Source organism: Carcharhinus amblyrhynchos, chromosome 5 (assembly GCF_965287045.1).
Source record: "Carcharhinus amblyrhynchos chromosome 5, sCarAmb.v2.hapA, whole genome shotgun sequence".
In the NCBI taxonomy this organism is placed as follows: domain Eukaryota; kingdom Metazoa; phylum Chordata; class Chondrichthyes; order Carcharhiniformes; family Carcharhinidae; genus Carcharhinus; species Carcharhinus amblyrhynchos.
The window spans coordinates 126,630,177-126,645,401 of record NC_137328.1 but is presented as its reverse complement, the minus strand read 5'-3'; the positions used below and the strand labels follow the sequence as shown (position 1 = coordinate 126,645,401).

General features: G+C 47.6%; 1 protein-coding gene across 1 annotated transcript in view; it reads right to left on the bottom strand.

Annotated features, from left to right (window-relative positions):
- The window catches only part of LOC145343339 (growth hormone receptor-like), a 159,788-nt gene extending 153,899 nt beyond the window's left edge, over positions 1-5,889 (bottom strand). Inside the window, exon 1 of the mRNA XM_080189559.1 lies at positions 5,868-5,889. The gene's annotated coding sequence lies outside the window, so the exon portion shown is untranslated. The remainder of the gene's footprint in view (positions 1-5,867) is intronic.
- Positions 5,890-15,225: the final 9,336 nt, after the last annotated feature.

Here is a 15,225-nt window from a genome sequence, read left to right as displayed (position 1 = left end):
GAAATATTCATTTAGGATCTCACCCATCTCTTGTGGATCCGCACATAGATGACCTTGTTGATCCTTAAGAGGCCCTACTCTCTCCCCTGTTACTCTTTTGTTCTTTATGTATTTGTGGAAGTGCTTTGGATTCTCCTTTGCCTTATCTGACAAAACAATCTTGTGTCCCCTTTCTGCCCTCCTGATTTCTCCCTTAACTCTACTCCTACACCCCCTATACTCTTCGGGGAGAACCATAGGGGAGGCAATGGCCTAGTGGTATTATTGCTAGACTACTAATCTAGAAACTCAGCTCATGTGCTGCGGACCCAGGTTCAAATCCCGCCACAGCAGATGGTGGAATTTGAATTCATTAAAAATATCTGGGATTAAAAATTCCACTGATGGCCATGAAACCATTGTCGATTATCAGAAAAACCCATCTGGTTCACTAATCTGCTGTCCTCACCTGACCTAGCCAACATGTGACTCCAGAGCCACAGCAATGTGGTTGACTCACAATTACCACTGGGCAAAATTAGGGATGGGTAATAAATGCTGGCCGGCCAGCGATGCCCATGTCTCACGAATAAATAACAAAAAAATTCTGAACGATGTTTGTGGATGGGGTGCCAATCAAGCGAGGCTGCTTTGGCTTGGATGATGTCAAGCTTCTTGAGTGTTGTTAGAGTTGTACCCATCCAGGCAAGTGAAGTGTATTCCATTCCACCTCCTTGTAGATGGTGGCTGACCCAGTAACTGCCCAGGTAGTGGGATATTCAGTGGTATTAACACTGTTGAACGACATGGGGAGATGGTTGGTCACTCGGCCCCTCAAGCCATTCAATATGATCGTGGCAACCTGATTGTTACCTTAACTCTCCTTTCCGGCCTGATCCCCACAACTCTCAACTCTCCTGTCTCCATCTTGGACATATTCACTCAGCCCTCAGTCCCCGACCTATTCCTGCCACACTCGCACCCCACTGGGGTTTGTTATTCACAGTGATGTTCAGGCCTGGCTCCTTGATCGGAAAATTCCTCAATCTCAGAGCAGCTGATTTGAATATTTCCACATCTAAATCAGGCACTAAACCTTATATAAACAAACTGTGAAAATGCCAGCAAGAACTCACCCACACCATACGAAATCCACACACAGCTTTGTCCCGTCCCTCAGGTGACAAACGCACACACTCATTCACGTTCTCTCTCTCTCACGCGTGTGCACACATGCTCGCTCTCACGCACACACGTGCGCATACTGTCTCTCTCTTACGCATGCACACACACACACTCTCTCTCTCTTATGCGCACACTCTCTCTCACACACACACGCGCACACTCTCTCTCACACACACACACACTCACTCTCTCTCACACACACACGCGCACACTCTCTCTCACACACACACACACTCACTCTCTCTCACACACACTCTCTCTTACACACACTCTCTCTTACACACACTCTGTCTCACATACACTCTCTCTCACACACACACTCACACTCACACACACACTCACACACTCTCTCTCTCACACACTCTCTCTCACACACACATTCTCTCTTACACACACACTCTCTCTTACACACACACTCTCTCTTACACACACACTCTCTCTTACACACACACTCACACACACACTCTCTCTTACACACACACACACTCTCTCTTACACACACACACTCTTTCTCACACACACACACGCGCACACACTCTCACACACACACTCTCTCTCACACACACACTCTCTCTCACACACACACTCTCTCTCACACACACACTCTCTCTCACACACTCACACACACACTCTCTCACACACACACACTCTCACACACACACACGCGCACACTCTCTCTCACACACACACACGCGCACACTCTCACACACACACACGCGCACACTCACACACACACACGCGCACACTCACACACACACGCGCACACTCTCTCACACACACGCGCACACTCTCTCACACACACGCGCACACTCTCTCACACACACGCGCACACTCTCTCACACACACGCGCACACTCTCTCACACACACGCGCACACTCTCTCACACACACGCGCACACTCTCACACACACGCACACACTCTCTCACACACACGCGCACACTCTCTCACACACACACACGCGCACACTCTCTCTGACACACACACACGCGCACACTCTCTCACACACACACATGCGCACACTCTCTCACACACACACACGCGCACACTCTCTCTCACACACACACATGCGCACACTCTCTCACACACACACACGCGCACACTCTCTCTCACACACACACACGCGCACACTCTCTCACACACACACACGCGCACACTCTCTCACACACACACACGCGCACACTCTCTCACACACACACACGCACACTCTCTCTCACACACACACACGCGCACACTCTCTCTCACACACACATGCGCACACTCTCTCTCACACACACATGCGCACACTCTCTCTCACACACACACACTCACACACACACACACTCTCACACACACACACGCGCACACTCTCTCTCACACACACACACGCGCACACTCTCACACACACACACGCGCACACTCACACACACACACGCGCACACTCACACACACACGCGCACACTCTCTCACACACACGCGCACACTCTCTCACACACACGCGCACACTCTCTCACACACACGCGCACACTCTCTCACACACACGCGCACACTCTCTCACACACACGCGCACACTCTCTCACACACACGCGCACACTCTCACACACACGCACACACTCTCTCACACACACGCGCACACTCTCTCACACACACACACGCGCACACTCTCTCACACACACACATGCGCACACTCTCTCACACACACACACGCGCACACTCTCTCTCACACACACACATGCGCACACTCTCTCACACACACACACGCGCACACTCTCTCTCACACACACACACGCGCACACTCTCTCACACACACACACGCGCACACTCTCTCACACACACACACGCACACTCTCTCTCACACACACACACGCGCACACTCTCTCTCACACACACATGCGCACACTCTCTCTCACACACACACACTCACACACACACACACGCGCACACTCTCTCTCTCACACACACACGCGCACACTCTCTCTCTCACACACACACGCGCACACTCTCTCTCTCACACACACACGCGCACACTCTCTCTCTCACACACACACGCGCACACTCTCTCACACACACACACACGCGCACACTCTCTCTCTCACACACACACACACACACACACACACGCGCACACTCTCTCACACACACACACACGCGCACACTCTCTCTCTCTCACACACACACACACTCACACGCGCACACTCTCTCTCACACACACACATGCGCACACTCTCTCACACACACACATGCGCACACTCTCTCACACACACACATGCGCACACTCTCTCACACACACACACGCGCACACTGTCTCTCACACACACACATGCGCACACTCTCTCACACACACACGCGCACACTCTCTCTCTCACACACACACACACGCGCACACTCTCACACACACACACACGCGCACACTCTCTCTCACACACACACACACACGCGCACACTCTCTCTCACACACACACACGCGCGCACACTCTCTCTCTCACACACACACACGTGCACACTCTCTCTCACACACACACGCGCACACTCTCTCTCACACACACACACACGCGCACACTCTCTCTCACACACACACACACGTGCACACTCTCTCTCTCACACACACACACGCGCACACTCTCTCTCTCACACACACACACGCGCACACTCTCTCTCTCACACACACACACGCGCACACTCTCTCTCTCACACACACACACGCGCACACTCTCTCTCTCACACACACACACGCGCACACTCTCTCTCTCACACACACACACGCGCACACTCTCTCTCACACACGCATTAACTCACAACGAGCAACCCCCTCCGCTTAACATGCAGCACCTCCCCCTAACCACGTAAAACATGACAGAAGCAGACCATCACACTTCTTTTCCCCCACACACCGCCCCACACAAGAAAAAACTAAGATGGATAATAATATATAATATATAAGAAGAGAAAGGCCCGGGAGGCAAGAAGACAACAAGTCACATGTTAAAGGCATCACGAGGATCAACAAGGGCTGGACGTTAGCCGAAAGAAATGTGGCAGAGCATGAAGAAAAGGGGACACATCGTCTCTCCGTCCCACCCCAAATATCACTCTCTCAATCCCAGTCTCTCTCTCTCTCACACACATTGAATGCAGCAAGTTAAAATCCAATCCCAGATTGTCATAAATTCCTCCACCGTCTGTCCAACACAGTCAGATTGACAGATAGACTCACACCCTCAAAGAAATGCATATTTATATCCTCAGATACAGGTGTACAGAATCAAATATCTCACTGCCACCAGCACTGTCGTTACACCGAGGTGTAACTTTTTCATATTTTTAATTTGGGCCGTACGTCCCAACGACTGGCTAATTGTAACAAACTTCACTGCTCACAACAGGCAAATTATTAACCAGTCAGAGCTGGCAAAACTCAACTCACAGGGTCCAACATTAGATGTGACTGCAATGGTGTAACTCTAGCTAAACAATCCTGATTGTGATAAGAATTATACTGAAAAAGCAACTTCAGATCATCAGCATTTCTCAATTGCATTCGCTAGAAGCTACGTATGTTCACACATAACACCCCATCCTTTGTAGGCTCAAGGAGCATTGTGATAAGGATAGGCAAAAATGCCTCCTCCATGATCATCCTCAACACCGGTGCCCCACAAGGCTGTGTTCTCAGCCCCCTGCTATACTCCTTATGCACCTATGACCGTGTGGCCAAATTCCTCTTCAACTTGACTTTCAAATTTACTGACGACACCACCATAGTGGGTTGGATCTCAAACAATGATGAGACAGAGTACAGGAATGAGACAGAGAATCTGGTGAACTGGTGCGGCAACAATAATCTCTCCCTCAATGTCAACAAAACAAAGGAAATTGTCATCGATTTCAGGAAGTGTCGTGGAGGAAATCCCCCTGTCTACATCAATGGGGATGAAGTGGAAATGGTCAAGAACTTCGGATTTCTCAGCATCCAAATCATCAACAGCCTGTCCTGGTCCCTCTACACTGACGCTATAGTTAAGAAAGCCCACCATGCCTCTATTTTCTCAGGAGGCTAAGGAAATTTGGCATGTCAGCTACAACTCTCACCAATCTTTACAGATGCCCCATAGAAAGAATCCTTTCCAGATGCATCACAGCATCCTGAATCGCTGCAGTCCATGTGCTATGGGTTGACCGACAATGCCATTAGGGAGGGAATTCCAGGATTTTGACCCAGCGACTGTGAAGGAACAGCGATGTATTTCTAAGTCAAGGTGGTGAGTGATTGGGAGAGGACCCTTGCAGGCGGTGGTATCTGCTGCCCTTGTCCTTCTAGGTGGTAGTGGTGCTGTGTCTGGTAGTGGAGTGAGTGAATATTTAAAGTGGTGGATGGGGTGCCAAATCAAGTGGGCTGTTTTGTCCTGCAATGTTGTGTCGCATTATTGAAATTAATCCCAGTTATACCAAAAAAAATCAGAACGTCAAACTAATACATCCATTAGCATCCCACAATATTCTGATCTGTATTTCACACTGTCAGTCAGGACGAGTTATTAACCTCCTGTTGTGTTACACTCGAACCTTAGTCCTTCATTTTACTTATTTAAAAAAAATCTTTACATAACAGATTTATCACTGGGCAAATTCAGCAGCTATATAAATTTCAGGCTCCTTTTGAATGCTGCCTGTGCTGTTTACAGGGAGCGCTGCCAGCAATGCATTGATTTATTACCATATTGACTTACATTTAACAGCTGATCCCAGACCAGTTCAACTCTCTCAAAGTCAAACTCAGCGTAAAGCCTTTTTGTACTGGTCTCAAACACAGCACAATTTGATACAAGTTAAACACGTATGAACTCCTTCCTTCATACCCACTCTTCACTGGTGTAAATGCTATCCCGAACGAAGACTTGTATTTTCACATTAGATTTCACCGTGTTGGAATATGTGGCTCTTAGAGAGAGGCAGAAAGAAGCTCTGTCTGAACTCTTGAATCTCACTCCTCATTCCCACCAGCTCCTTCAACAACCACTGGAGAATAACCGTGCGATGCAATTAAGGAAGATACCATTCTGATATAGAACGAATGGACAACAAGAAGCTCAATCCTCTTCCTTCTTTCATTCATAGATAGCATGTACGTGATGGGGAATTTTATTCTCTGAAGCTGATGAGATACGGGGCAGGACTCCACACCCCCTCCCCCACCCAGCGCTATGTTTTATGGTGGTGGGGGTGACCCACTATTGGCTGGTGGCAGGATCTTCCAGTTGTGGCACTGTCAGCCGGTTTTCACTTTGTTCACACCCTCCGTTGCCAGGGTGCCCACGGTGGGATGTCACCATCAGCGGGACAGGAAAATCCTGCCAGTGGGAACAGCTGGAAAATCCCACCCATGATCCACTGACTGGAATATAAAATGTAGATAGCTGCAGACCTCGAAATCTTATTCTGTAAACTCCCAATTTACAATATATTGAAATTATTTGTTCACTGAAGTGCACATGACTGTGGAACCCTCTTCTTATTTCAGACTTCATTTTTATTTTAATGGCTGCTTTAATTATGTGATGGATTATTTATATCACCAGTCACCATGATAAATTTTCAATAAACCAATTATTGACCCAATTATATCCTATCTTTAAAAGTTTTAATGTTAATTTATTAGTGTCACAAGTAATGCCCTAGTCATCACATTCCAGTTATCTGTTCAGTTACACTGAGGGAGAATTTAGCACGGCCAATGCACCTTAACCAGCATGTCTTTTAGACCATGGAGCACCCAGAGGAAACCCAGGGGGATAACGTGCAGATTCCACACAGATAGTGACCCAAGCTGGGAATCGAACCTGGGTCCCTGGCACTGTGAAGCAGCAGTGCTAACCACTGTGCCACCGTGCTACCCTTGTTATAATTTGGACAGAGAATTCCTGGGTGTTTGCTCTGGCTCCATGGATAGCATTCCCCTTCCCATTGTGACTTCCCATTCAAGCACAGGTGATATAACACCTGCACCACACTGCCTGTGTCCCAAAAACTCCTTCCAGGCTAACGGAGCGAGTCTTTTGATTTATTTATCGCTCATGGTGGGGTCTCCTTCACATTGGGAGGATTAGCTGTTCACCTCCATTCATTCCACGTTTCCAGTCATTTATCTCAATATCAATTGCTCTTTGCCTCACAACATCAACCCCGCTGTGATTTCATCACTCCTGCCTCCCATCCAATCACAGACTTTCCCTTCCATCCCCTCCCATCCTGCCATTGTACATATACAAAACCTGTCAAAGCTGGAACTCTTTCCAACACTGATGAAAGGTCATCAACATTTCTACGTCTCCACAGAAGCTGCCAGAGCTGCTGCGCATTACCAGAATTTCCCACGCTCATTTCACGTTTCCAGCATACACGGTATTCTGCTCGACATTCTCTGACATGCCAGACTCCTGTGATGTAGGAAATGCGGCAACATGATGGGTGGTACAGTGGTTAGCACTGCTGCCTCACAGCGCTAGGGAACTGAGTTCAATTCCGGCCTCAGGTCACTATGCAAACTCCATACATTCTCCCTGTGTCTATGTGGTTTTCCTCCAGGGCTCCGGTTTCCTCCCACAGTCCGAAAGGCGTGCTGGTTAGGGTGCATTGGCCGTGCTAAATGCTCCCTCAGTGTACCCGAACAGGCGCGGGAGTGTGGCGGCTAGGGGAATTTCACAGTAACTTCATTGCAGTGTTAATGTAAGCATATTTGTGACACTAATACATAAACTTTTTTTAAAAAGCTAATCTGTGCACAGCAAGATCCCACAAAGCAAAAATGATGATGATGATCCGATGCATTTTAGTGAGTTAAGGAATAAATATTGGCCCGGCACGCAACAGGAGTATTCTGTCGGTCTGAGTGGCACGGGGTTTTTTTATAAATGATGTGGAGATGCCAGCATTGGACTGGGGTAAGCACAGAAAGAAGTCTCACAACACCAGGTTAAAGTCCAACAGGTCTGTTTGGCACCATGAGCTTTAGGAGTCTCAGGCTTCTTCATCAGGCGAGTGAAGAGCTGTGTTCACAAACAGGACATATTTTATATGTCCTTTTACGAGATAATAGTTGGAATGTGAGTCTTTACAGTAATCAAGTCTTAAAGGTGCAGACAATGTGAGTGGAGATAGCATTAAGCACAGGTTAAAGAGATGTGTATTGTCTATAGACAGGACGGTTAGTGAGATTTTGCAAGCCCAGGCAAGTTGTGGGGGTTACAGATAGTGTGATATGAATCCAAGATCCCAGTTGAGGCCATCCTCGTGTCTCTCTGCGCTATCGTGTGTTGTAAAGCCTGCCTTGGAGAATGCTTACTCGAAGGTCAGGGGCCAAATGCCCGTGACCGTGAAGTGTTCCCCAACTGGAAGGTAACACTGTTGCCTGGTGATTGTCGAGCGGTGTTCATTCATCCATTGTTGTAGTGTCTGCATGGTCTCCCCAATGTACCATGCCTCAGGACATCCTTTCCTGCAGCGTATCAGGTAGACAACATTGGCCAAGTTGCAAGTGTATGTACCGTGTACCTGGTGGATGGTGTTCTCACGTGTGATGATGGCATCCGTGTCGATGATCCGGCATGTCTTGCAGAGGTTGCTATGGCAGGGTTGTGTGGTATCGTGGTCACTGTTCTCTTGAATACTGTTCTCGCCAGGGCCATCCCCACACCCCCACTTCTTGCCTTCAAACAACTGCACAACCTGAAACAGACCATTGTCCGCAGCAAACTACCCAGCCTTCAGGAGAACAGTGACCACAACACCACACAACCCTGCCACAGCAACCTCTGTAAGACATGCCGGATCATCGACACGGATGCCGTCATCTCACTGAGAACACCATCCACCAGGTACACGGTACATACCCTTGCAACTCAGCTAACGTTGTCTACCTGATACGCTGCAGGAAAGGATGTCCTGAGGCATGGTACGTTGGGGAGACCATGCAGACGCTATGACAACAGATGAATGAACACTGCTCGACAATTACCAGGCAGGAGTGTTCTCTACCTGTTGGCAAACATTTCAGCGGTGATGGGCATTCGGCCTCTGATCTTCGGGTAAATGTTCTCCAAGGCAGCCTTCATGACACACGACAGCACAGAGTCGCCGAGCAGAGACCGATAGCCAAGTTCCACACACATGAGGACGGCCTCAACCGGGATCTTGGGTTCATGTCACGCTAACTGTAACCCCCATGACTTGCAAAATATCACTGTCCTGTCTGGGTACAATACACATCTCTTTAACCTGTGCTTAACCCTCTCTCCACTCACACTGTCTGTACCTTTAAGACCTGATTACCTGTAAAGACTCGCATTCCAGCCATTATTTTGTAAACTGAGTTGTGTCTTTATATGCCCTGTTTGTGAACACAATTCCCACTCACCTGATGAAGGAGCGAGACTCCGAAAGCTCGTGCTACCAAATAAACCTGTTGGACTTTAGCCTGGTGTGGTGAGACTTCTTACTGTTTTTTTATAAAGCCACCTGAAAGGACAAACAGGTCTCCGGTTTTGTGTCTCAAGGCAGCACCTGCAACAGCGCAGAACTGTCTCCGAGTTCCCTGCACTCAGAGTGTCTGTCCGGGTTTCATATTCAAAGGTTCTCCACCCCAGAGTCGTCAGAGGTGACTCATTGAGCTGCAACTGATACTGAGCAAACTTTTTGTGAAGTTATAAAGGGCAGAGAGATAAGTGGCAAATCACTGTGTCACTCTTTACCCTGCACACCCGAGGAAGATGCTGTGCAGGACAGTCGGTGCAGACACGATGGTCAAATGGCCTCCTTCCGCTCTCTCGGGGTTCTATGATACTCTACGACCAGGGAAACTGCATTCTGCATTTTAAATAACCTTGGAGCTGATAATTAGCTAGAGTCAGGGTACATTCTGCAGTGGGTGGAATTTAGTCTGCAACTTCTCAAGATTGCCCCGAGATTTTTTTAAGGCTGAATTCTAGACTCATGCAAAGGATGTGGAAGAATAAACCCTCGGTTTTCAATTGCCTTTTAATCGTTTGTTCAGATTTGAGTGGCTACGTTTTACACAAGCTAAAGTGGACTCACTCCCGTGTACAGACTTGTTTTTTAATCCTGTCCCATCACTGGCTGGTCCAGAGTAGACACAAAGCAAATGGTCAATCTCAGCCTCCTCCAGCACCCCAGTGGATTTGGTTAGCATGTGACAGTCACATATACTGGGGAGGGTCAATAATTTTGTTATTAGGCATTACAGAGTTAAAATCCTGAATGTCAAGGTGATATGAGCATTGTTAATAAACAGCGAGGAGTTTTCATTCACAGCTAACAGGATCATTACCAGCTGCCCCAGGACATGGTCATGCACAAGGTACAAGGTTACTCCTGTAATGTTAATAATGTCAAGCTCAGCAACCTGCAGCTAATGGTTGTGTCCAAAACCCTTCACTGTCCAAAGCTAACACAAAACACTCAGTACCCATTAATCAGCCCTTACAGAAATGCTGAACTGTATTACAGGCCTGAAAAGAGCTACCCATGTGGAACCAACCAGCGGTGGAGAAATGAATTATTCTGCATTTTTATCAGTTCATGCTGGATTCACGCTGTACAGGTTTCCTGCACCGGATCTCACAATAACTGCAGCAACACTGGGTAACAATGAACTCACCAAGGCCAGAGGCTGAATATGTCTTCAATCTTGATTTGCATATCATTCTGTCACACACCAATACAAAGCTGAAACTGAAAGTCACCTTCTTTAGGCCTGTTTTTCAGGCAGCTACCTGTCCAGTCACTGTCCGATCAGCCTCCTCCCATTAGCAACAAAGAACAAATCATTCCAGAACCAATCTTGATCAATTGGGCCAGTGGGCTGACAAATGGCAGATGGAGTTTAATTTGGATAAATGCAAAGTGATGCATTTTGGTAGACTGAACCAGGGTAGGATTTATTCAGTTAATGGTAAGACGTTAGGGAAAGTAACAGAACAAAGCGATTTCAGGGTACAGGTTCATAGCTCCTTGAAAGTGGGAGTCACAGCTAGACAGAGTGGCAAAGAAGGCATTCAGCATACTTGGTTTCATTAGTCAGAACACTGAATACAGGAGTTGGGACTCTTGGTGAAGTTGTACAAGACATTGGTAAGGCCGCACTTGGAAAACTGTGCACAGTTCTGGTCACCCTATTATAGAAAGGATATTATTAAACTAGAAAGAGTGCAGAAGAGATTTACTAGGATGCTACTAGAACTTGATGGTTTGAGTTATAAGGAGAGGCTGGACAGACTGGGGATTTTTTCTACAGAGTGTAAAAGGCTGAGGGGTGATCTTATAGAGGTCTATAAAATAATGAGGGGCACAGATCAGCTAGATAGTCAATATCTTTTCCCAAAGGTAGGGGAGTCTAAAACTAGAGGGCATAGGTTTAAGGTGAGAGGGAAGAGATACAAAAGTGTCCAGAGGGGCAATTTTTTTCACACAGATGGTGGTGAGTGTCTGGAACGAGCTGCCAGAGGTAGTAATAGAGACAGGTACAATTTTAACTTAAGACATGGATAAGATGAGCGTAGAGGGATATGGGCCAAATGCAGGCAATTGGGGCTAGCTTAGGGATTTTTTAAAAAAGGCGACATGGACAGGTTGATCTGAAGGACCTGTTTCCATGGTGTAAACCTCTATGACTCCAACATACCCACCACAGATGTGAGGCTCACTGGCCTGTAGTTCCCAGGCTTTTCCCTGCAGCCCTTTTTAAACAAAGGCACAACATTTGCCACCCTCCAATCTTCAGTCACCTCACCTGTGGCTGTCGATGATTCAAATATCTCTGCTAGGGAACCCGCAATTTCCTCCCTAGCCTCCCACAACATTCTGGGATACACTTCATCAGGTCCCAGGGATTTATCTACCTTGATGCATTTGAGCACTTCCTTCTTTATAATATGTACACTCCTCAAAACATCACTATTTATTTCCCTAAGTCCCCTAACATTCTTGTTTTTCTGAACAGTAAATACTGATGAAAAATATTCATTTAGGATTTCAAAACGTTACCTGCAATCCCATGTGTTTTCACTTTATACAGTAGTGGTGGTTGACGTTGAAGTAGGAGAGCAGGTGGCTAACAGTGACCACAACTCTGTCTGGTTTAAGATATTAATGGATAAAGATGAAGCCTGTCCTAAGGGGAGGGTGTTAAGCTGGGGGAGGGCTAGATACAACCGGATTAGACAGGATCTTAAAGATACGGACTGGGGTAAGCTGTTTGATGGCAGGTCGACGCTGGGTATGTGGGAGTCTCTCAAGGGAAAACTAAAATCTTTGCAGGAAAGGCACGTGCCGGTCAAGAGGAAGGATGGGAAGGGTAGGATTAGAGAGCCGTGGGTAACTAGGGATATTGAGGACCTGGTCAGGAGGAAGGGGGAGGCGTACATTAGATCTAGGCATTTGAGGACAGAGATAGCGTTAGAAGAATACAGAGAATGTAGGAGAGAACTTAAAAGGGGCATCAGAAAGGCAAAAAGGGGCCACGAAATGGCTTTGGCGGGTAGGATTAAAGAAAATCCTAAGGCATTTTACTCCTATGTTAGAAATAAAAGGATGGTTAGAGGGAAGATTGGTCCTCTCAGGGACAGAGGAGGGGAACTATGCTTGGAGCCTGGGGGAATGGGGGAGATCCTGAATGAATACTTTGCGTCGGTATTCACGCAGGAGAGGGGCCGGATGTCTGGTGCTGTGCTTGAGGAGTTTGAGGATCCGTTGAGGGAAATAGTCATCACGAGGGAAGAGGTGTTGGGACTTTTAGACAGTATAAAGACGGATAAATCTCCGGGGCCTGATGGCATCTATCCCAGGCTGCTAAGGGAGGTGAGGGATGAAATTGCTGGGCCTCTGACGCAAATCTTTGTCTCTTCTTTGGACACAGGTGAGGTCCCAGAGGATTGGCGGATTGCAAATGTAGTACCGTTGTTTAAGAAGGGTCAGAGGGATAACCCAGGGAATTATAGGCCAGTGAGCTTGACTTCAGTTATAGGCAAGCTAATGGAGAGGATCCTCAAGGATAGGATGTATGAACATCTGGAGCGCTGCAATCTGATCAGGGATACGCAGCATGGCTTCGTTACAGGGAGGTCGTGCCTTACGAATCTAGTGGAATTTTTTGAAGAGGTGACAAAAACGGTTGACGAAGGACAAGCCGTTGATGTTGTCTATATGGATTTCAGTAAGGCGTTTGACAAGGTCCCTCATGGTAGGCTGATAGAAAAGGTGAAGGCTCATGGGATACAAGGCCAGGTATGTAGATGGGTGGAGAACTGGCTTGGGAGGAGGAGACAGCGAGTAGTAGTGGAAGGCTCCTTTTCCAATTGGAGGCCTGTCACCAGTGGTGTGCCGCAGGGCTCGGTACTTGGACCTCTTCTATTTGTGGTATATATTAATGACTTGGAAGAGGGGGTAGGTGGTGTGATCAGCAAATTTGCTGATGACACTAAGATGGTTGGATTGGCAGGTACTGAGGAGCAGTGCCTGGCAATGCAACAGGACATAGACAGGCTGGTAGATTGGGCAGATAGATGGCAAATGGAATTTAATCCGGAGAAATGCGAGGTGATGCACTTTGGCCGGAATAATGTGGAGGGGAGTTATACGATAAAAGGTAGAACTATCCGGAGTATAGATACGCAGAGAGACCTGGGGGTGCAAGTGCACAAGTCCCTGAAGGTGTCGGTGCAGGTGCAGAATGTGATGAGGAAAGCGTATGGTATGTTAGCCTTCATAGGAAGAGGTATAGAATATAAGAGTAGGAGTCTGATGTTGCAGTTGTATAGAACGTTGGTTAGGCCGCACTTGGAGTACTGCGTCCAGTTCTGGTCGCCGTACTACCGGAAGGATGTAGAGATCCTGGAGAGAGTGCAGAGGAGATTTACCAGGATGTTGCCTGGTATGGAAGGGCTGTCTTACGAGGAAAGATTGAATGAACTTGGGCTGTTTTCCCTTGAGAGACGTCGGCTGAGGGGGGATCTAATAGAGGTTTATAAGATTATGAAGGGGATAGATAGAGTAAATGGTGGTAAGCTTTTTCCGCTATTAGAAATGGATAGAACGAGGGGTCACGGGCTTAGGGTGAGGGGGGCTAGGTATAAGACAAATATTAGAGGGCAGTTTTTCACGCAAAGGGTAGTGGGGGTGTGGAATGCACTGCCGAGTAAGGTGGTGGAAGCAGGCACGCTAGGGTTGTTTAAGAGTCACTTAGACAGCCATATGAGCGGGCTACATATAGGGGGATATAGTAGGCCTTACTAAACATTGTAGGCTTGGGAATACGTTTTGCCTCAGGGATGTTACAGTCTTTGCCTGTTTAATAATGAATGTTTTTGTCTCCACAGGCATTTAAGTCCAGCAAGGGGCATGCATGCGGCAGGTTGTAGTGGGCTGCTCTTGGACGTTGCTTCGGGAGTTGCCTATTGCTTCATGTCGTTAGTGTGCTTAAACTGGACCATCTCGAGGGCAACATGACAGCTCAGAGACTATCTCTGTTGCTGTGCGGACACATGAATTTGGGCCTGTGTCTGTGGGAGTTTGCACGTTCTCCCCGTGGTTGCGTGGGTTTCCTCCGGGTGCTCCGGTTTCCTCCCACATCCCCCAAAGATGTGCTTTTAGGCTGATTGATTGGGTACTAAAATTGTCCCTAAATTGGACCTCCCTGATCCTCGCACGTTAGGCGTAGACTAAAATCATGAATAGGTCACAGACAGTGGGACGGCGGCGTGGGCTCGTTGGGCCGAAGGGCCTGTTTCCCGTGCTGTATTGTTCTTTGTTCTTTGTTTAGTCTGTTATGTGAGACCTTGTTGAAAGCTTTCTGAAAGTCTAAATAAGCCACATCCACTGGTTCTCCACAGTTAATTCCATGGCCCCTGCCTTCCAAATGCTGAGTTATGAAATCCTTGAAAATGGATTCTAGCAACTTCCCCAGTAACAACTTGATTAGCTTCCCTCCAATGTACAGGAACCAGTCCAGAGTCCAAAGAATTTTGGAAAATAACCACCAATGGATCTACTATTTCCAGAGCCACTTCCTTCAGTACT